The sequence below is a fragment of the Schistocerca gregaria genome, chromosome 6 (assembly GCF_023897955.1).
Source record: "Schistocerca gregaria isolate iqSchGreg1 chromosome 6, iqSchGreg1.2, whole genome shotgun sequence".
Classification (NCBI taxonomy): Eukaryota; Metazoa; Arthropoda; class Insecta; order Orthoptera; family Acrididae; genus Schistocerca; species Schistocerca gregaria.
Genome location: NC_064925.1, coordinates 390,457,036 through 390,478,884, shown reverse-complemented (window position 1 = coordinate 390,478,884; position 21,849 = coordinate 390,457,036). Strand labels below are relative to the sequence as shown.

Sequence of the window (21,849 nt, the reverse complement as noted above, 5' to 3'; positions counted from 1 at the left end):
TTGGCAATTTGTGGTTAGTTCCTATGGGACCAAACTGCTAAGGTCATCGGTCCCAAGGCTTACACACTACTTAATCTAGCTTGAACTAACTTACATTAACGAAACACACGCCCTCATGCCCCAGGGAGGACTCGAACCTCCGACAAGGGGAGCCGCGCGAACCGCGGCAAGGCGCCTTAGACTAACCGACTCTCTCTTCTTTTATTGTGTCACCTTTAGATGATACAGATAAGGCAGCCCAAGTTAGTACAATATTCATGCCTCGTTTATTTCTTTCTGTGCCCAGATCTCCTACTTCTTTGCAAATAAGTTATTTTTCCTTTTTGTAACGATTAACCAATCATTTTTCTTACAAAAAGAGATTTCTTGATCCAAAGTCCAGCATTCTGGACGATCATTTGATACCTATCGTAAACACGTTCGCTTAATATATTTCCACACTTGGTTCAGTGTTCAGGTTTAGATTTTCACTTTTATCATCCATCGATAATGTCGAAATTCACATGTTTTCACTCGCACAAGATTTATTGGCAAGTTTAGCTTTTTAGTTGTAGTAGAATAAGTATGGTAGTTCGTTACTTGATGCGCATCTTACCTTAACCTCTAAGTTACCTTGAAACGAAAGGTAGGACACACTGTACAATCATGCAGACAACCAACAAGAAAGGAGCAGTAAATGAATAAACCAAGTATGCCGTATCCTGTGTATCGGCTCACTACAGAACAAGAAAGTAGACAGACTGGCTGCCAGCGATTCAGTTGTCGAGAACGGTTGCCTGCTGCTTGAAAACGTTCGAAACGGTTTAATGTATCGCTTGTCTTACCACAGACCGCGCTGAAATCGTTCATATTGAGATTACCAAAATGAAAAAAATGAAATACATCCGATTTACGTCCGTGAAATACATTGTTAGCGAACTTCTAAGCTCCCCAACATCGGAATAAAGTTACTTTGTGTACAGAGAAGTTTAGGGCTCTACGGCCCCCACCGATCTTCCAGAAAAAGAGCAATGGTTGGAACCATTTCAGTACGGCTGCACGTCACATTACATTTGGTCCATTCACTGCCAGAATTTCACGGTTAATCAGCGAGCAATATAGAAATTTTGCCCAAAAGAATCGCACCGTCCTGGGTACTTCAACTACGGTGTACATTCCAGTTGCTGCGCCTTTTCACTCGGACACTGTGATGCTCCTGTTACCCATACTAAAGCAGAACTGTGTCTGCAGGAAATCCCAAATACGCACTCTCTTCTGACAATTTTCCATTCTAGTTGCGCAGTTGTCTTAGCGTGGGTTGGCAAGTGTAGCTTTCTTGGGTCACTACGTGTTTTGCGATAGTTTCCAGTGGTTTCTCCCTACTATTGTAATTGAACAGTTGTGGCTTCTCTCGCCTATTTATGCACAATGCGTTACATTTATTTTAGATTGAGGGGCAACTGACAGCCGACCCTTGGCAGGTCTTCTTACATTTCGGTACAGTGTACTAGCGTTGCTACCTTCCTACAGACAATAGCGTTTTCTGCGAACAGCCTGAAGGAACTTCCGGAGTTATCCTATAGGTCACTTTTATTAATAATAGTCTTGTATTATATTAATTTGTTTTGAAAGTTGATGAAATAATTTGTATCGTAAGTCTGTGAAGATGTGTTAATTCAAATACTCGGTATACTCGACACAAGGCTGGTTCTATTTTGAAACGTATTTTGATAAAATGTCCCGTTCTGTGAACTAAATGAACAATGGAAAGCTCAGTTTCATCAGTGAAGAGCAGCAGCAACAGCGGGACCTAGATAAAAACCGATGAACACTACATCTTCTGAGGGTTCTGTTCCCCGAAAGTTTCTGACGATTCAGTTATCGGTTTTGATCTCTACGTTCTTGGTGGGCAGTTTTACCATTTCCTCTCTTGATTGTCTTCTTTTCTCAAAGTTTTCGTTCCCAGTGTTTATCTAGTGGCTAAACAGCCAGTAATTGTGGCCACATCTTGATTGCTCGGTGACGGATTTTCCACATCCTGGACCCACAGTCTGGCGCTTCTAAAAGCTCACGTCTTATCGTAGACGAGTGGTTTCCAATGAGGGGTAAAATATAATTCTATAAGAGGTAAAAACAAAAGTCTGCGCCTGCGTTTCGGTCACGAAATGAAATTTGAAACTTCCCCTTTGAATGTAAAGAAAGACAATGCTGATAAACTTCTACGTCATGTGATACTGAAACAGCTGAATAAAACTGAACGTACTCAGACAGTTTTCTCTTTACTTATTCTGACCATTTCTAAACTGACACACAATATTTTAGCGCAAGGCAATCTTACTTTCAAAAATCCCTACAAAAAAATAGCCCTGACTAACAATAACCCATACCCTTCATGAATTACTTACCTCACCGAAATCTTCGTTACTCGAAGTACTGTAATACAGCGAACGCCAGTACTGCCAGCTCAATAAGAGACTCTTAACTACTGATGGCACTAACTATTGATAGTCATATAGTTAGCAAATGAAAGATTCTGATAGAGAACAAACAATGTATTTACCTTACTAATGTTCAAACAATAGTCATTATATATATATATATATATATATATATATATATATATATATATATATATATATATATATATATTCGTGACCTCCATTTTGACAAATTTCCTTTTCTGACGGACACATGACCAGATCGTCCGCTCATATTAACATCTCAAAACTCTGGCATCTCTCTCCCCACATCCACCACTGCTGGCGGCTCACCTCCAACTGACGCTACGCGCTTTTCACATCCGAGAAACGTTGCGTATAATTCATCACTTCCACAAAATCGTAAATGTATTGTTTATCAGAATCTCAAAGAGCAACGAGAATTCCGAAGAGAGGGTATCATTGTCGTATTATCGATAAGAATCTCATTGTGCAATGAGTTATCCGTGAAAAATAGTCATTCAGTATAAGACTAATTATATGTTGTAAGTCTTAAGCTTGCATTGGCGTGCATTCACAACACCTCATTGCCCCCAAGGAGATTAAACAGTTGTAGTTTGAAAGGGATGAGGTAACTGATTAAAATGATGCTCGCTTTCTTAGCTGAATGTAACTGGTTTTATATTCAACTATGACGTGTTAGTTAAAAATAGATTTCGGTCCCTTAAATGGTTCAACTTTATACTTACTTGTGGGTTTCAGTACACAGAGCGAAATATCTATTTCCTTATTTGAACAGACCCGTCGACAGTCTTCCTGATTGGTTTCTACACCACTGAAATGGCGGTTAACTGTGCCAACTGCTCCTTAACGACCAAACAGCATAATAAAATAAAGTAACTGAAAGAAAATTAGTTAAAGTTACGTATGAAATAACGTTCGATTAGACACAATTATCCATTTCTGTGGATTTATTTTCTGCTTTCAGTACAAATATGAAATCCCTAAGTCTGTGAGTCGTAATTATTTAAAGCAAAGCTAGGTTCTACGACCAAATTTAGATTTGTAAGTAATTGAAAGCGACGGTACAAAACTCCTATTCCAAAAGAAACTTCCCAGTACCAAAATTACCGTTGTTAAAATTACGGGATGGTTCCAAAAGTAGAAAATACGATACGTTTGCATATTATTTTTGAACAGTGGCTACACGAAACGTTACCTTAAATAAATCAGCCAAGGAAGCGTTTAATGTAAGGAGTGAACGGAAATTAGAAGTGGAGTACGCGAAATGGAGTACGTTGAAACAGACGATACAGGCTCTCGCCTAACGAAACAATATATATCAGATACATTATATTAAATTCTTTTTTTTCACTGAAACGATTATACGCAAATGTACATTGTAATTTCAGAGCAGGTAAATTTCCTCTAGTGGCAGCTCTTGGCTGCAGATGATTGAACATGGAATCTGACAGGTGTCTCTTGCAGTGCCTACTAACTCTGCAGCGCTGCCTGGCGCTTGGCTCGTGATGAATAGGAATTCAGTACCGGAAAAAGAAAGAACAAAGTAGAAATATCTCATTATGTCCGCTAAATTCCCAACAAACGCAAAACGAGGATAATAGAATGTAGTCAAATTAAGTCGGGTGACGCTGAGGGAATTAGATGAGGAAATGAGACACTTAAAGTAGTAAAGCACTTTTGCTATTTGGGGAGCAAAATAACTGATGATGGTCGAAGTAGAGAGGATATAAAATGTAGACTGGCAATGGCAAGGAAAGCGTTTCTGAAGAAGAAACATATGTTAACAGCGAGTATAGATTTAAGTGTCAGAAAGTCGTTTCTAAAAGTATTTGTATGGAGTGTAGCCATATATGGAAGTGAAATGTGGATGATAAATAGTTTGGACAAGAAGAGAATAGAAGCTTTCTAAATGTGATGGTACAAAAAATGCTGAAGATTAGAGGGGTAGATCACATAACTAATGAGGAAGTATTGAATCGGATCGGGGAGAAGAGAAGTTTGTGGCACAACTTGACCAGAAGAAGGGATCGGTTGGTAGGACATGTTCTGAGGCATCAAAGGATAACCAATTTAGTACTGGAGGGCAGTATAGAGGGTAAAAATCGTATAGCTACTGGGAGATGAAGAAGCCTGCACAGGATAGAGTAGCATGGAGGACTGCATCAAACCAGTCTTAGGACTGAAGACCACAACAACACCATGAATGTGTATGAATGTATTCACCAGCATTCAAACCACAATGTAACGACAGTGTAATGAGCCGCTATAAATGAATAAAACAAAATAAGCGAAATGGAAAAAGGAAGACTTTGAAATTGTGCCCAAATACATTAAAATGTACTTATTCTCCTGACATGGAAGCGGTTTGTTGCGACGTCAGGTTCGAGGATTTATCGGCCGCCTTTTCTCAGATTTCCCGCCACTGGGCGACATTCGCCTCAGCTGATTCCAGCCCAGCGGGCTGTCCTTGGCGACCCCTTATCGCTTGACTGCCTCAAGTGGTCGCTCGCCGCGTCGTGCGTTGTGTGTTTCATCGTCAGAGCCGCGATCCGCGCAGACAGTCACCTTCCAGAGGCCAGCTGGTACACCTAGCCTACTGTACACATTGATGCGAGGTAAGGTGCTCGACGCGACGGAAGTAGCTTCCGTCTGCGACACGTTTTCCAAACTGAACACTGAAAGCATGCGTTCAGCTTTTATTTTAAGGCGTTGTTGCTGTGGTGATCGCTCGGAAGACTGGTCTGATGCAACTCTCCATGCCACTCTGTCATGGGCAAGTATCTTTATCTCTGATAACCACGGAAACCCACATCATTCTGACTCTGCTTACAGTATTCATCTCTTGGTCTCCCTCTGCCATTTTTACACTCCACACTTTCCTCCCAGTAGTAAATTGGTGATTCCTTGATGTCTCAGAATGTGTCCTATCACCCGATCCCTTCTTCTGGTCAGTTTGTGCCACAAATTTCTTTCCTCGCCAGCTGTTCAGTACCTCCCCATTAGTTACGTGAACTACCCATCTAATCTTCAGCAGTCGTCTGTAGCACCACATTTCAAAAGCTTATATTCTTTTTTTGTCTAAACTGTTCATCATCCAAGTTTCATTTCCAAGCTTGGCCACGCTCCACACACATACATTCAGAAAAGACTTCCCAACACTTAAATCTATATTCGATGTTAATAAATTTCTTTCCTTCAGAAAGATTTTTATTGCTATTGACAGGGCAAGTTAGTATCCCCTCTCCCTTCACCACCATCAGTTATTTCGCTGCCCAAGTAACAAAACACATCTACTAGTTTTAGTATATCGTTTCTTAATTTAATTTCCTCAGCTTCATCTTATTTAATTCGATTACATCCCATTATCCTTGTTTTGCTTTTGATGATTTTCATCGTATATCTTCCTTTCAAGACACGATGCAAACTGCTCAGCTGATCTTCCAAATCCTCTGCTGTCTCTCACAGAATTACACTACTGGCTATTAAAATTGCTACACCACGAAGATGACGTGCTACAGACGCGAAATTTAACCGACAGGAAGAAGGTGCTGTAATATGCAAATGATTAGCTTTCCAGAGCATTCACACAAGGTTGGCGCCGGTGGCGACACCTACAACGTGCTGACACGAGGAAAGTTTCCAACCGATTTCTCATACACAAACAATAGTTGACCAATGCCGTTATTACGATCAGAGGTGGTTGCTCTGGGTACTGATTTTTCAGGATCTATGCACCCAAATTATCTGAAAATGTAATCATATATCAGTTCTAGTATAATATATTTGTCTAATGAATACCCGTTTATCATTTGCATTTCTTCTTGGTGTAGAATTTTAATGGCCAGTAGTGTACATTCTATGTTAATGAATTTCTTTCCTTCAGAAACATTTTTCTTGCTGTTGACAGGCTACATTTAATAGCCGGCCGGGGTGAAAGAGCGGTTCTAGGCGCTACAGTCTGGAACCGCGTGACCGTTACTGTCGCAGGTTCGAATCCTGCCTCGGTAATGGATGTGTGTGATGTCCTTAGATTAGTTAGGTTTAAGTAGTTCTAAGTTCTAGGGGACTGTTGACCTTAGAAGTTAAGTCCCATAGTGCTCAAGCCATTTGAACCATTTTGAACATTTAATATCCCATCTGCTTTGTCCATCATCTGTTATTTCGCTGACCAAATAAAACACATCTACTGCTTTTAGTATCTCGTTTGCTAATTTAATTCCCTCAGCTTTATCTGATTCAATTCCACTACATTCCATTATCCTTGTTTTTCTTTTGTTAGTGTTCATCATATATCTTCCTTTCAAGACACGATACATTCTGCACAGTTGCTCTTCCAAGTCCTTTGATATCTCTGACAGAATTATAATGTCATTGGCTAACCACATAGATTTGATATCTTCTCCCTGAACTTCAGCTCCTAATCCAAATTTTTCTTTGATTTATTTTATGGCTCGCTCAGTGTACGGAATGAATAAAATCGGAAATAGGCTACAACCTTATCTCACTCCCTTCTCAACCGTTACTCCCATTTCGTGCCAATCGGGTCTTACAACTGCCGTCTGGTTACTGTACAAGTTGTAAATAGCTATTCGCTCCCTGTATTTTACCACTTGTACCTTCAGAATTTCAAAGAGAATATTGCAGTCGACATTGTCTAAATGTTTCTCTATGTCTACGAATGCTATAAATGTACGTTTGCCTACCTAACTAACCTAAGTACAACACACACATCCATGCCCGAGGCAGGATTCGAACCTGCGACCGTAGCCGTCACGCGGTTCCAGACTGTAGCGCCTAGAACCGCTCGGACACTCCAGCCAGCCACAGGCTGGTGTAGCATCTATGGTTGTTCACGAGTCATGGTATGGTGCCATAATTTAGTCACAAGCACCATGTTAATTCTGGCATAATCTGTGCCTATTTATTTGCATGATTCTTGTCATTCTGAATTCGACTTCTCTCTGATTACCGGGTTGAGGTAGTTTAAAAGGTCTGCGTCTGGAATTCCCGTGTGTTCCCACACTCCGTAGTAAATGGCTGCCGTTTCATTTACATGAAAATTATACAGCAGCGTCATTCAGCATAGGGTGACACTCTGATTTCTATTGTGAGCCCTAACGTCAGGTTCATGATGCCGCACGCCACTGAATGATTGTTTCGCCCACTGCACAGGTATCTCAGTGATTCATTTTCTGGCTTGAAATCAGAGAGGGTAAAGATTTGATCATTCAGATACTTCTCGGCATACAGAAGCGCTCGTTGTGTAGCCATGATCTCAGTAGCCATAAACATTTTCTTCTTAGGCAGCATTACTTTCTTACTAGAGACAGATGGTACCCCAGTGAGTACAACATCCACCTCCGTTCTTCGAACCGTCGGTCGATGTAGATGAGTCATGCATTTCTATAACTGGAGAGCTTGTGTATGAAACGTTTTTAAGACCAACATAGACATGTTGCTTAATTGTGTTGTGTCCATATCAGCTTGTACTAGAATATCGAATGTATTACAGGATACCCAAGCCCAAGCAAACAGTTCGAATGCATACTGTTAGTTTTGCTTATCTATCGTCCAGCTACAATGAAAGAAGAAAAGTTTTTGAGGGCCAGGTGGTCAGTCCTTTCAATAATTTTGCCCACCGAATAAAGAACAGCCTCTAATCTCTCAAGCATATTCAGATGGTTTGGGGTGATTCAAAACGGTAACTTCAAACCTCGAGAATGCTCCTCACTCTGGCCGAACTCTATCTGCTACTGAAAATAGAGTATCTGACTGTGTTAACAGTGTTCTTAGAGGCGATGGACGTTCCCTTCACTGCTGAAAGTTTCTACTCTCAATAGACAGTTGCTGGGAGGCGGCCATCGGAAAATTTCTTCTCTCTACTCCCAGCGGCTCATGTAACCAACCGCCCAAGATCGATTTCTACCTGGTAGTTCATGGGAAACTTTCCTTTTTTATAGCCATAACTGCTGTTAGGCACTCAAAACATTCTGGCACGTTTGCCGAGTAACTACTATATTAACAAGTCCTTCTCCCTCCCCCACCACCAAAGGAAAAACAAAGCACCAGAAGCTAATGATGATATCGTATCTCTCCACACAGCGGAAATCGACTACCTTATCTGTAGGAATTACTGATAACAGCTGCTGTTGCGATTATCGATTATATATGCTCCACCACTCTTCTGACTCATGAATGACTGCATGAGACACGACAAATGAATCTGTACGTCGCGTTACGACCAATAAACACCTTTCTGGGAATGGAAAAGTATTTTTGCTCTTACTCACGTTATTTACATCCATAGTCGTATATTGTGGCCACCTAAGACCAATTTTGTTTATTTGTTGTGGACTTTCATTAATCTACTTTATAGTCTGTGCTTCTTCTCCTAAACTTGACTGTGATTCCTATTAATTTACTTTCGAAATCATTCCTCGCTGCATTCCTTGTATATATGAATATGAAATGTGAAACAGAAAATGGGTGTAGTTTCTGGAACTAAAATACGCATAGAAAACGCAAATAGCAATCTTACCAGAAATATTGTTCATGCTATCATGTCACTCCAGTGGATACGAAGCGTATGTGCAGCTTTGGTTTTTGTACATAGTCATTCACAGTTGATTTTTGTACACAGTCATTCACAAAACTTACGTTAGTTCCGTGAGGCTTTCCGCGGATGATGCTGTTGTATACAAAGAAGTCACGACACTAGAAAATTGTAGAGAAATGTAGGAAGACCTGCAGAGGATCGATGCTTGGTGCAGCGAATGTCACTTGACTGTCAACATAAAGAACTGCCAATACATCGTGCTAGTCCTGCAAGCTATGCAAGAGAATTTCTTTGACGTTTGGAAGATAGGAGATGAGATACTGGAGGAAGTAAAGCTGTGCAACACAGTTCGCTCTGTTCCTGCACGAGACCCAGGAATCAGTCCGCACTGACACCTAATGAACAAAACACAAGCGAACAGAATATCAGGCCAACTGTGAAATTGGCATGAAGAATTTCTAGCAAAAAGAACACAGCATTTCATTCTGAACAGAGAGAAGTCTTCAGACGTAAAAGTAACTTCGGGCGTAGTGTTGTAGGACTATTCCTCTCCACAATACCTGATGTATCATAAAGAATCATCCGATTTTTAAAAATTTCATATCTATTATGATCTTCGAGATATGTGCGTGAACAACGTACTGTTGGAAAGAGCAACCTCTCGAGCTTTACATGGTTCCCGCTAAGTAGCAGCAGTGTGTGCACGCTACTGTTCTAGTAAAAATGGTTTCGGGACAACAGAAAACGTTTTCTGTTCTACGTTTTGCGCATTACGGGTCAGTAATAACTATTCGGCGTGATTTGCTTACTAGGTATGGTTTGGATCCTCCTACAGCACAGGACATTAGACGATGGCATGAACAATTCCGAGAAACAGTTTGTTTGTGTAAAGGCAAATCACTGGGCCGTTCCCGAACCTCTGACAGTCGTCGAAAGCATCCGCCATAGTTTCACAAAGAGTCCGCAGAAATCCATCACCCATGCAACTCGACAGCCCAACATGCCCCCGATGACTGTCTGACGTGTGTTGTGTCGACGTTTACACATGAAACCATACAAAATTCAGTTACTGCAAGCTATTCGTGAAGGTGACAAACAACAACTTGTGGAGCTCTGTAATTTCGTTCTTGGCAAGATGAAGGATGGCAGTTTTCTTCCAAGCTTAGTGTTTACTAACGAGATAACATTTCATTTAAATGGAAAGGTGAACCGTCGTAATGTGAGAATATGGGATATGGAACAACCACATGAAGTTGTACAACACGAGAGAGATTCTCCAAAATTTAATGTGTTTTGTGCAGTTTCACGTATAAAGGTGTATGGTCCACTTTTCTTTGCCGAGAACACTGTTACCGTAAGAACATATCTCGACATGCTTGAGAACTTTATTTTTTTTTTTTACAGTTGGAGACTAATTCGGACGACTTTTATGAACAGAATGGGGCACCGCCACAAAGGCATCTGGAAGTAAGGGAATTTTTAAAACAAAAGGGTTGTTAAACTATGGGTCGATCGCACTGGACCAAATGATTCACTCTTACATTACTGGCCTGCGAGGTCACCGGGGCTGGATGTATGTGATTATTTCTTATGGAGGTTTATAAAAGGCTCTGTTTATGTGCCTCCACCATCACCAACAATGAACTGAGACATTGCATAACAGGAACTGTGGAAGCTGTAACTTAATACATGCTCGTTGCAGTGTGGGAAAAAATTGAAAATCTCATTGACATATACCGTGCACCTCAAGGGGGGCATATTGAACATTTATGAAAAGGGCATGAAAAAAAAACTCTTTGAGTTTCACGATCACCAAGAAAGAAAATTCATTGTATATGTTTATTAATTTTAGAAATATAGACGTACCAAATCGGACGATTCTTTTTGATACACCCTGTATACATAAACGACCCACTAGATAACATCTGAAGTTCCATGAGGCTTTTCGCGACTGATGCTGTTGTATACAGAGAAGTGGCGGCTCTGGAGAAATGCACGTAGACCTGCAGACGTTCGACACTTGGCGCAGAGAATGGGAGGTGACCCTCCACATAAACAAATGTGAAGTATTGGAAATACATGGACAGGAAGATCCCTTATTGTACGATTACAAAGTTGCAGAGCAGTCAGTGAAAGCAGCTACTTCATAACACATCTTTGAGTATGCGTATGGAGCAACTTGAAGTCGAACGACCATGTGAAAATTAATCCTGAGGAAGGCATATGCCAGACAGATTCATTGGAAGAATCCTCAGGAAATATAGCCCATCAAGAAAGTAGCTTACATAACACTCGTTCGATCAGTACTTAAATATTGCTCGTTAATATGTGATGTGACCAGATAAGACTGATAAAGCTGATAGAGAAGATCCAAAGAAGAGCAGCACGTTTCATTACAGGTTCATTTAGTAAGCACGAAAGCGTCACAGAGATACTCAGCCAGCTCCAATGACAGACACTGCAAAAGATGCGTTCTGCATCAAGGTGTGGTCTATTGTTGAAGTTTCGAGAACGTACATTTCTATAATATTCAACCAATATTTCCTCCTCATATACCTCCCGAAAAGACGATCAAGATAAAATTAGAGAGATTCGAGCCCACACGCAGACTTACCAACAGTCGTTCTTCTCGTGAACAATACGTTACTGGAGAAGGGGAAGTGACACTGGTACATGAAATACCCTACGCCATACACCGTAAGGTGTCTTGCAGAGTATAGATGTAGATGGAGATGGAGATGTAGAGCGAGTTGTGAGTCATGTTTGGAAAAGTTTGGCATCGGGCATTTGCCTGCGAAAGGCGAAGATACCTAGGCTCGAATCCTGGGTCAGCACACAATTTTAATTTACCAGAAGGTTTCAACAGATATCGTGATTTACCCATAAATATGTACCAAAAAACAACTATAGTTTGGGAGTTGCAGAGAGGAGGTTCTAATATTTTTCACTTAAACATTATTGTTGGATGTTTTAGAGTCATACTATAAAAACGTGGGTCGCAAACTCTTTAAGGACTGAAATTTCCTGGCAGATTAAAACTGTGTGCCGGACCGAGACTCGATCCAGCACACAGTTTTAATCTGCCAGGAAGTTTCATGTCAGCGCACACTCTGCTGCATAGTGAAAATCTCATTCCTTAGGAACTGATTATGCTCCGAAGAATATATCAACACGACGATAGTGATGTGCGGTTACTCGTCTTAGTATCGAGGCTACACCCATTTCAGTTGTACTGGTACTACGGCATTCCCTGCGAAAGCAAACACACCGCACACTGGACTCCCAGTTGGGAGGACGATTGGTCAAAGCCGCGTCCGGCAATCCAGCTTTAGGTTTTCCGTGACTTCCCTAAATAGCTCCAGTAAAATGCCGGAATGGTTCCTTTGAAAGGGCATGGCCGATTTCCTTCCCCATCCTTGACACAGTCCGAGCTTGAGCTCCGTCTCTAATGATCCCGACGTTGATGGGATGTTTTGTTGCCATTCATGGTAACCCATCGTAGGCTAACATTTCAGCAAGACAATTCCCGGCTGCACCCGGCGAGAGTTTCTTCTTCTTGTCTTCGAGCTTTCCAAACTCTGCCTTGGCCAACAATGTTACCGAATCTCTCCCCAATTGAGAACGTTTGGAGCAATGTGGGCAGAGACCTCCAACCATGTCGGGATTTTTACGATCTAACACGCCAATTGGACAGAACATGATACGATATCCCTCAGGCAGACATCTAACAATTCTTTCAATCGATGGCAAACCGAATAAGTGCTTGCTTGAGGGCTTGAGGTGGACCAACGCATTATTGACTTACTCAGTTTATGAATTTCTTTCTCTTTAATAAATACACTCCTGGAAATGGAAAAAAACAACACATTGACACCGGTGTGTCAGACCCACCATACTTGCTCCGGACAATGCGAGAGGGCTGTACAAGCAATGATCACACGCACGGCACAGCGGACACACCAGGAACCGCGGTGTTGGCCGTCGAATGGCGCTAGCTGCGCAGCATTTGTGCACCGCCGCCGTCAGTGTCAGCCAGTTTGCCGTGGGATACGGAGCTCCATCGCAGTCTTTAACACTGGTAGCATGCCGCGACAGCGTGGACGTGAACCGTATGTGCAGTTGACGGACTTTGACCGAGGGTGTATAGTGAGCATGCGGGAGGCCGGGTGGACGTACCGCCGAATTGCTCAACACGTGGGGCGTGAGGTCTCCACAGTACATCGATGTTGTCGCCAGTGGTCGGCGGAAGGTGCACATGCCCGTCGACCTGGGACCGGACCGCAGCGACGCACGGATGCACGCCGAGACCGTAGGATCCTACGCAGTGCCGTAGGGGACCGCACCGCCACTTCCCAGCAAATTAGGGACACTGTTGCTCCTGGGGTATCGGCGAGGACCATTCGCAACCGTCTCCATGAAGCTGGGCTACGGTCCCGCACATCGTTAGGCCGTCTTCGGCTCACGCCCCAACATCGTGCAGCCCGCCTCCAGTGGTGTCGCGACAGGCGTGAATGGAGGGACGAATGGAGACGTGTCGTCTTCAGCGATGAGAGACGATTCTGCCTTGGTGCCAATGATGGTCGTATGCGTGTTTGGCGCCGTGCAGGTGAGCGCCACAATCAGGACTGCATACGACCGAGGCACAGAGGGCCAACACCCGGCATCATGGTGTGGGGAGCGATCTCCTACACTGTCCGTACACCTCTGGTGATCGTCGAGGGGACACTGAATAGTGCACGGTACATCCAAACCGTCATCGAACCCATCGTTCTACCATTCCTAGACCGGCAAGGGAACTTGCTGTTCCAACAGGACAATGCACGTCCGCGTGTATCCCGTGCCACCCAACGTGCTCTAGAAGGTGTAAGTCAACTACCCTGGCCAGCAAGATCTCCGGATCTGTCCCCCATTGAGCATGTTTGGGACTGGATGAAGCGTCGTCTCACGCGGTCTGCACGTCCAGCACGAACGCTGGTCCAACTGAGGCGCCAGGTGGAAATGGCATGGCAAGCCGTTCCACAGGACTACATCCAGCATCTCTACGATCGTCTCCATGGGAGAATAGCAGCCTGCATTGGTGCGAAAGGTGGATATACACTGTACTAGTGCCGACATTGTGCATGCTCTGTTGCCTGTGTCTATGTGCCTGTGGTTCTGTCAGTGTGATCATGTGATGTATCTAACCCCAGGAATGTGTCAATAAAGTTTCCCCTTCCTGGGACAATGAATTTACGGTGTTCTTATTTCAATTTCCAGGAGTGTAGTCCAATTTTCTGAAAATGCAATCATTTGTTTTTCTGTACATGTACTTCATATCTACCGATTTCTATCCGTTTTGAATTATTCCTTGGTCGTGCAGTTCTTTTTCCCCTCTGAGAGCGTATTTGTCAAGTGGCTGTCAGGCAACGTACATTACTGCTTGTAGCGTTTCTGAATGGAGTTCATTGTGCATCTCTGTAACGATCAATTCTGGCTTAGGAAACACGATATATAGTACCGTCGCTGGATTCAGACAGCGGTATCGAGATGAACGCACCATCTTGGCCGGTGGAGTCGGCAAGACGTTCCGGCAGCGTAAAGCGGCCCCTAGACGGCCAATAATACTGACATTTCCGGGATGAGGGGCACGGATAGCTGTCTATGTATGAGGAAGCTAACGTATTGGGATAACAATTTACAATAGTGTTTCTAACGCTGGACCATCAGCAAATAAAAAATTGGTACGTTTTTCTTTCGTTGAACATCAGTAGTCTCAACCAGTTTTTGTGAGTGATCTTTGAGTTCCTCGAACCAATTTTCATCCACTTTCTCTCTATTTGCAACAAAGAGCAATTATTACAGCAGCAGCGCCTTTATCGCCCAACACTCCGAACCACACGCTGCTACCTAGAAAATGCTGAATATTATTGACAGTATAATTGACACTATTAATGATCAGTCTGCAGATGACGTCAGTAATATTGCAGAATATTATTATGCAATGTTGTTGACCGTTTAGGGGACGTTCACGCTAGGACGAAAGTGAGCGTACGTCCCTTGATCAGCTGTGCCATGCAATTTAAAAAACGAACCTCTGGCAACGTTGTAAGCGTACAGCGTGGCCAAAAACAAGTGCAATGAGCTTCGTACTGTGTCGAAGCTGTCCTGTTAGCTCAGTGAGACGAGGCAATACCGTCGAGAACTATTATGCACACTCGCCGATGTTCGGGTCGCGTTCGCTTTAAACTTTCTTTTCATTTAAAGCATCAGATTTGTATCCAATTTACACCTCCATAATTCCATTCTGTTCGTTTGACGGCCAGGCTCATCTTCAGAGAGCCAGAAATACACGACCGAGCAACATTTATTTTAGAGAAGATGTTCAAAGCGACCACCTTGCATTTGCGAACACTTCGCCACTCGCTGGATCATATTTTTCTGGTTCCTACGCAACAGACCTTGTAAGGTAACTGGGGATAATATGGAGCTCTTCCAAGTAGTTCGTAATTTAAATTTAAAGCACAGCAGCAGAAATAATATGTTGGGCTGGTGTACTTCAATCAAAATATTTCGTAGTTGAATGAAGTTATAAAGATGTTTAGAACAACTGCAAAGTAAGACATTATTTTATTATGAAGACACCATTCAGTTTCTATCTTTGTAGTGCCAGATAAGTATTTGTATGTCTTATATTTCGTGCAAAGACATTAAAGGAAGAGAGAGGTTGAAACTGTACCAAAACGTGGTGTTATTTCTAATTATATAAATCTGATAGCATGTCATAAATTAGTTCTGATTTTACTTTTCCGTGCTTAAGAATAAAGTTACGTATTAAATGCGGAGTGAAAACAGTGTAATGCAAAATGGACATGAAAATACTTGGTTTGTGTTTAGATGAGCGTCGTAGTTCCATTGCGTAGTGTTTTGCTTTTTTTTAATTGCAATGAATTATAAAAAATTATGTGGTCATAAATGTATGTAAAATTATATAATGAATTTAGGTTTAAGTATTTAAATCTAATAAAAATTGCAAATGAATTGTGGCCTTGTTTAGAAATTGTTTTGATTAATGTAGTGTCACGTGACCCGACTCAGGACTGGGGATATGAGAGGGAAAAGGAGGTCTTTGGTCGTTGTCCGTTGTGGTGGTAAGTTCGGAGCGGCAAATCGTCGCGAGTGTAAGCATGGACGCCAGTGTACGCGAATAAACTGTGAAAAAACATCGTGAAAGGGTGTAGGTGCGAAACAATAAACCATGTATACGAATTGTACCGATTATTATTTATCCAGATCGGATCTATTTGTGAACTTTAATATGCATGGCCACAAAGTTAAAAGTGTTTTTTTTAAAAATAAATAAGTTTCAATCTAAATTTGTATAGTGCACCTCATTTTGCTCAAGGTTGTGGTATAGACAAAGGTATAGACAATTGCGTATTCAATTCACTGCTGTTCAAAGGCTAGCCAATATATCACTTAGTATTAGGGGCGCAAATGCAACCGTTGACTACCAACCCCTCTGCAGATGAGACACGTTTAAAAAAAAAAAATAAATAAATAAATAAAAAAGTTTGTGAACGAGGCCGAGTACACTTGCAACCCGCATCCACCATTGCCGAAGCGGCATGCTCTCCTGTATTTCCATAGGTGGAGTACCATAAACTTGATAAACTTGTTCCTTTAGATGTCCCCACAAAAAAAATTTAGTGGAATAAGGTCCGGGGCCATAACCAATCTATTTCCATGGAAGCGCTTCATTTACATAGTTACGCACATACATTCCAAAAAGTGGCGGTGCTCCATCATGCTGAAACGATGACTGTCACCGAACATCAACGTTTTTACTGCGTCGGACAAAGTTTTGCAAAGAAACGTTCGTTACAGGGGCATGTTCAACTTGTCCGGCAATAGGCGTGGGCCCAAAAGCACTCCTACAATTCCAGCCTGCAGGTTTTTACAAACCGTACCTGAAAGCCTTGTAAGGTGTCAGGTAAATCAAACACGTTCCATGAAAACCCTGACATAATAAGCAAATTAGTAGTAGTATGTCACATAGCTCCGAATAAATCGTGACATTAAATTAACCAAAGTAATACGAGTAACGAGTGAGCAAATGGAACACCACAGACTAACACAAGAATGCCTAAATGCATGTCATACCTTCCCACCGTGAGACAGACGCAGTTCCAACGGGAGAAACGAGAACAGAAGCCGAGAGCAGAACCGTGTTAAGCTAGAAGCCCCTACGATAAGGGACGGTCTGGACACCCACGCCGCCAGCCTACCTGTACGACTACCACCCGCACGTTTTAGCGTGAGACTTTTTCGCGTCTCAGGTACGTCAAGGACCATCCCCCAGCCCATGTTAAAAGCTAGAGCCCTCCAGAAAAACAGTATAGATCTTACGATAACACAAAAAGGGCCACTACCACCTGCAAGTTTTAGCGTGAGACATTTTCGCGTCTCAGGTACGTCAAGGACCACCCCCAGCCCATGTTAAAAGATAGAGCCTTTCCAGAAGAACAGTATAGATCTTACGATAACGCTAAAAGGACCACACCAGCTGCAGGTTTTAGCGTGAGACTTTTTAGCGTCTCTTTTACGTTGCAAACTTTAAAAACATTGCCCCACCACAAAAAGTATAACGTTTTTCATTGGATTGACAGAATTTTTGTAGGCGGAGCTTAAGGTTAACATTGAGACCCTGATTGGTCAGATGAAAACATAGCCAGATAGTTTTTTTAAACCAACTTCGGTAAAATTGTAGTAACGAGAAGTTAGAGAGAGTTAGTTCCGAGACGGCGAGCTGGATGGCTGGTGCGCCGGCCGCTGTCGCCCTGACGCTGCCTAAACACCGACAAGGTAATGATCGCACGCGATGCCGCATTTTTATGCGCATAAGTCTTCACTCAGAACTACAGAAGACTCATCTGTTACACCCCTTTTTTGCGTAATACTAGTGTCGATCGTTAATTAAAACTCATGGTGTTCACATTTGCCACTTGAAGAAAAGATCTGAAACGCGATGATTTTTCTTTTATATAGTTATTGAGAAGCCACATCAGCCACTGTAATTTACGACAAGTTAAATAAGTAATTAAAGATAATTGAGGGTCACTGTAGACCATTTTGATAGTTTTCTCTTTTGCGAAACTTAAATTAAACCTAGATTATAGATGTGATATGGCATAGGTCATCCTTCGATCGATTGTAGAACTTGGAAACCCATTCAGGGAATATTCGTTCACATTTTTGTTGAACGCAGTGGTTTTTACCATCCTGTATTAAAACATTTCCTTTTATCAATATTGCAATTTATAAATGATGTTTTGTGAGTAGAATAAAATTTCCAATGGTAAACTTAACTGCTTTTTCGATGTTATTTTACCAGATAACTAAAAATAGGAAAGCCTTGAACCCTTTCCACTATATTTAGTTAGTATTAAGATTCTTTTACAGGGAGTGCAGTGGAGCTGACGCTGAGATCATTTAGTATTTGGTTATATCATCGCTAGTCTCACTGAACTCTTCTGAATTCTACATGTCATGTGTGGTCTGGCGTCTCCTTACCAGCAACAGGTCCCAGGTTCAAACTAGTCAATTCCCTAAAAAACACGCTCAGAGCGTCGTTGCGTGAAAGTGGTAGGGAGACACGATGTAGAACGAACAGACACCACCATGAATGTTTAGAGCCTTATTCTCGAGTGACATGTGGGTTGTGTCCCGACGAGTACTGGCTGTTGTGGATGTTGAAAATACTTCCACGAGTGAAGCTAGATTAATCAGCCAATATAACGTTATTTATAAAACGTTCGTTATCTTTCACTTGGCGCAAAGGCCATTCGCGAAACTATATTTTTCGAATGCGGTGTTCTGGCCGCTTGCGTTGAGTTACCGTGTAACGATATGGATGCACTGATGAATTCTTCTCGGCTTATCAGCCGAGTGGTGGCGTCGTGTTGTCGCAACGTTTTAATGAGTTTCGACAAGACGACGCCACCACTCGGCTGATGACCCGAGAAGAATTCATCAGTGGAATACGCCGAGAAAGACTGAAATTGCAGATATGGATGCAGTTTTTCATCATGCAATACATCAACAACCAGTCCTTGAGATATCTGGAACTGCCTTGCAGTATCATGGGGAACTTCGCCGAGATGACCGCTGAGCGGTTTCAAAAACAGCGTCCTCTGTTTGTGCATAAGTCGAGTCCTTTGACGCTCTGTGTCCGTTACTAGTTGACGAAGATTAAGGTTTCCCGAAAGCTTTACTCATGGTGACGTGAAACATTTGTATCAGGATGGCGCCTTTTGAGTGTACTGTGTAGCGGACGTAAGAACAGCAGCAGCAGCAGCAGCTTGCTTATCGGATGCACCCAGCACCAAAGGCATATCGACGTACTCATGGTTTGTGTTCTCCATCAGAAAGCCGCCCTATATGAATTTGACTGGGCCAGTTATGTCTGCGCATTTAACAGACACAGACATACAGTTTAATGGATCCCATTGTATGTGATAGGCTGTTGTCATGCGCCAAAATGATGTCCCGCTTATAAACAACGAGAACTAGGAAAAGGACATGTAAAAAATCATAGTTTCACGGTGGATGTGGGTTTGATGACCGAGTAATATACTCAGTATTTTTTTTAAACTCGTTTTGTTCGTTATGCCGGCAGGTGTGACCGAGCGGTTCTAGGTGCTTCAGTCTGGAACCGCGCAACCACTACGGTTGCAGGTTCGAATCCTGCCTCGGGCATGGATGTGTGTGATGTCCTTAGGTTACTTACATTCATATAGTTCTAAGTTCAAGGGGACTGATGACCTCAGATGTTGAGTCCCATAGTGCTCAGAGCCATTTGAACCATTTGAATTTGTACATTGTGTTCTTCACATTTGTTCGGGGTGGACATCCAGTGACACACGTTGAAGTTAATCGCTGAACCCTTCACTCAATTTTTTTTTTTTTTATTACAGTGGCAACTAACGTTCTGAAACCTTATGAGCGAAGACGCTGACCTATCGTGCCAGCGTCCAGTGAGCTATGACGGCTGGTACGGTAGTGTGGAGTGATGGACATACCCCTTTAGATTCCGATGTGCTGCACGATGTGATAGCGTTGCCAGCTCCTCGTTATCAAAATGCATTCGACCTGATTCTGCTAGCTAAACTTTTGTTTTGAATCTGGATGAGGACTTGCATACTTATCCCCATGTGCAGTATGTTTTCTTCACACTGTATATACGCCACTATTTTTTGTTTAATTTTGTATTTTTAGTTACTACGTCTCCCAACTCCTTGTAAGTGCAAAAGGAAAATATTTTTGAAGTCAGTATTCTTGACCAATTCCTAGATATGGAACACGAACATCCTTTTGTGTTGAGCTATCTGTGTTTCTTGTGCTGCTTTTGAACATGTTCTTATTTTTTTACTTATAATTATACAGGGTGATCCATTGATCGTGACCGGGCCACATATCTTACGAAATAAGCGACAAACGAAAAAATTACAAAGAACGAAAATGGCTAGCTTGAAGGGGGCAACCAGATGGCGCTATGGTTGGCCCGCTAGATGGCGCTGCCATAGGTGAAACAGATATCAACTGCGTTTTTTAAAATAGGAATCCCCATTTTTATTACATATTCGTGTGGTACGTATAGAAATATGAATGTTTTAGTTGGACCACTTTTTTCGCTTTGTGATAGATGGCGCTGTAATAGTCACAAACATATGGCTCACAATTTTAGACGAACAAGTAGGTTTTTTAAATTAAAATACAGAACTTAGGTACGTTTGAACATTTTATTTCCATTGTTCCAATGTGATACATGTACCTTTGTGAGCTTATCATTTCTGAGAACGCATGCTGTTACAGTGTGATTACCTGTAAATACCACATTAATGCAATAAATGCTCAAAATGGTGTCCGTCAACCTCAATCCATTTGGCAATACGTGTAACGACATTCCTCTCAACAACGAATAGTTCGCCTTCCATAATGTTCGCACATGCATTGACAATGCGCTGACGCATGTTGTCAGGCGTTGTCGGTGGATCACGATAATAAATATGCGTCAACTTTCCCCACAGAAAGAAATCCGGGGACGTCCGGGCCGTGGTATGGTGCTTCGACGACCAATCCACCTGCCATGAAATACGCTATTCAGTACCGCTTCAATCGCACGCGATCTATGTGCCGGACATCCATCCTGTTGGAAGTACATCGCCATTCTGTCATGAAGTGAAACATCTTGTAGTTACATCGGTAGAACATTACTTACGAAATCAGCATATATTGCATCATTTAGACTGCCATCGATAAAATGGGGGCCAATTATCCGTCCTCCCATAATGCCGTACCAGACATCAACCCGCCAAGGTCACTGATGTTCCACTTGTAGCAGCCATCGTGGATTCTCCGTTGCCCAGTAGTTGCCGGTTTACGTTACCGCTGTTGGTGAATGACGCTTCGCCGCTAAATAGAACGCGTGCAAAAAATCTGTCATCGTCCCGTAATTTCACTTGTGCTCAGTGGCAGAACTGTACACGTCATTGAAAGTAGTCGCCATACACCCTGGTGCAAATATGGTACGGGTGCAAAAGATGTTGATGTAGCATTCCCAACACCGACGTTTTTGAGATATCCGATTCTCGTGCAGTTTGTCTGTTACTGATGTGCGGATTAGCCGCGACAGCAGCTAAAACACCTACTTGGGCATCATCATCTGTTGCAGGTCATGGTTGACGTTTCACATGTGGCTGAAGACTTCCTGTTTCCTTAAATAGCGTAAGTATCCGGCGATCGGTCCGGACACTTGGATGATGTCGTCCACGATACCGAACAGCATACATAACACACGCCCGTTGGGCATTTTGA

At 42.4% G+C, this 21,849-nt stretch overlaps 1 protein-coding gene across 3 annotated transcripts in view; it reads left to right on the top strand.

Moving 5' to 3' along the window:
• Positions 1-21,849, top strand: part of LOC126278148 (phospholipase A1 member A-like) — a 150,108-nt gene that overhangs the window by 28,752 nt on the left and 99,507 nt on the right. Inside the window, exon 1 of one of the 3 annotated variants that reach the window (XM_049978039.1) lies at positions 4,931-5,056. The exons of the other annotated variants lie outside the window; for them this stretch is intronic. The gene's annotated coding sequence lies outside the window, so the exon portion shown is untranslated. Of the gene's footprint in view, positions 1-4,930; positions 5,057-21,849 lie in introns of those variants that run through there. 3 annotated transcript variants of the gene reach the window in all.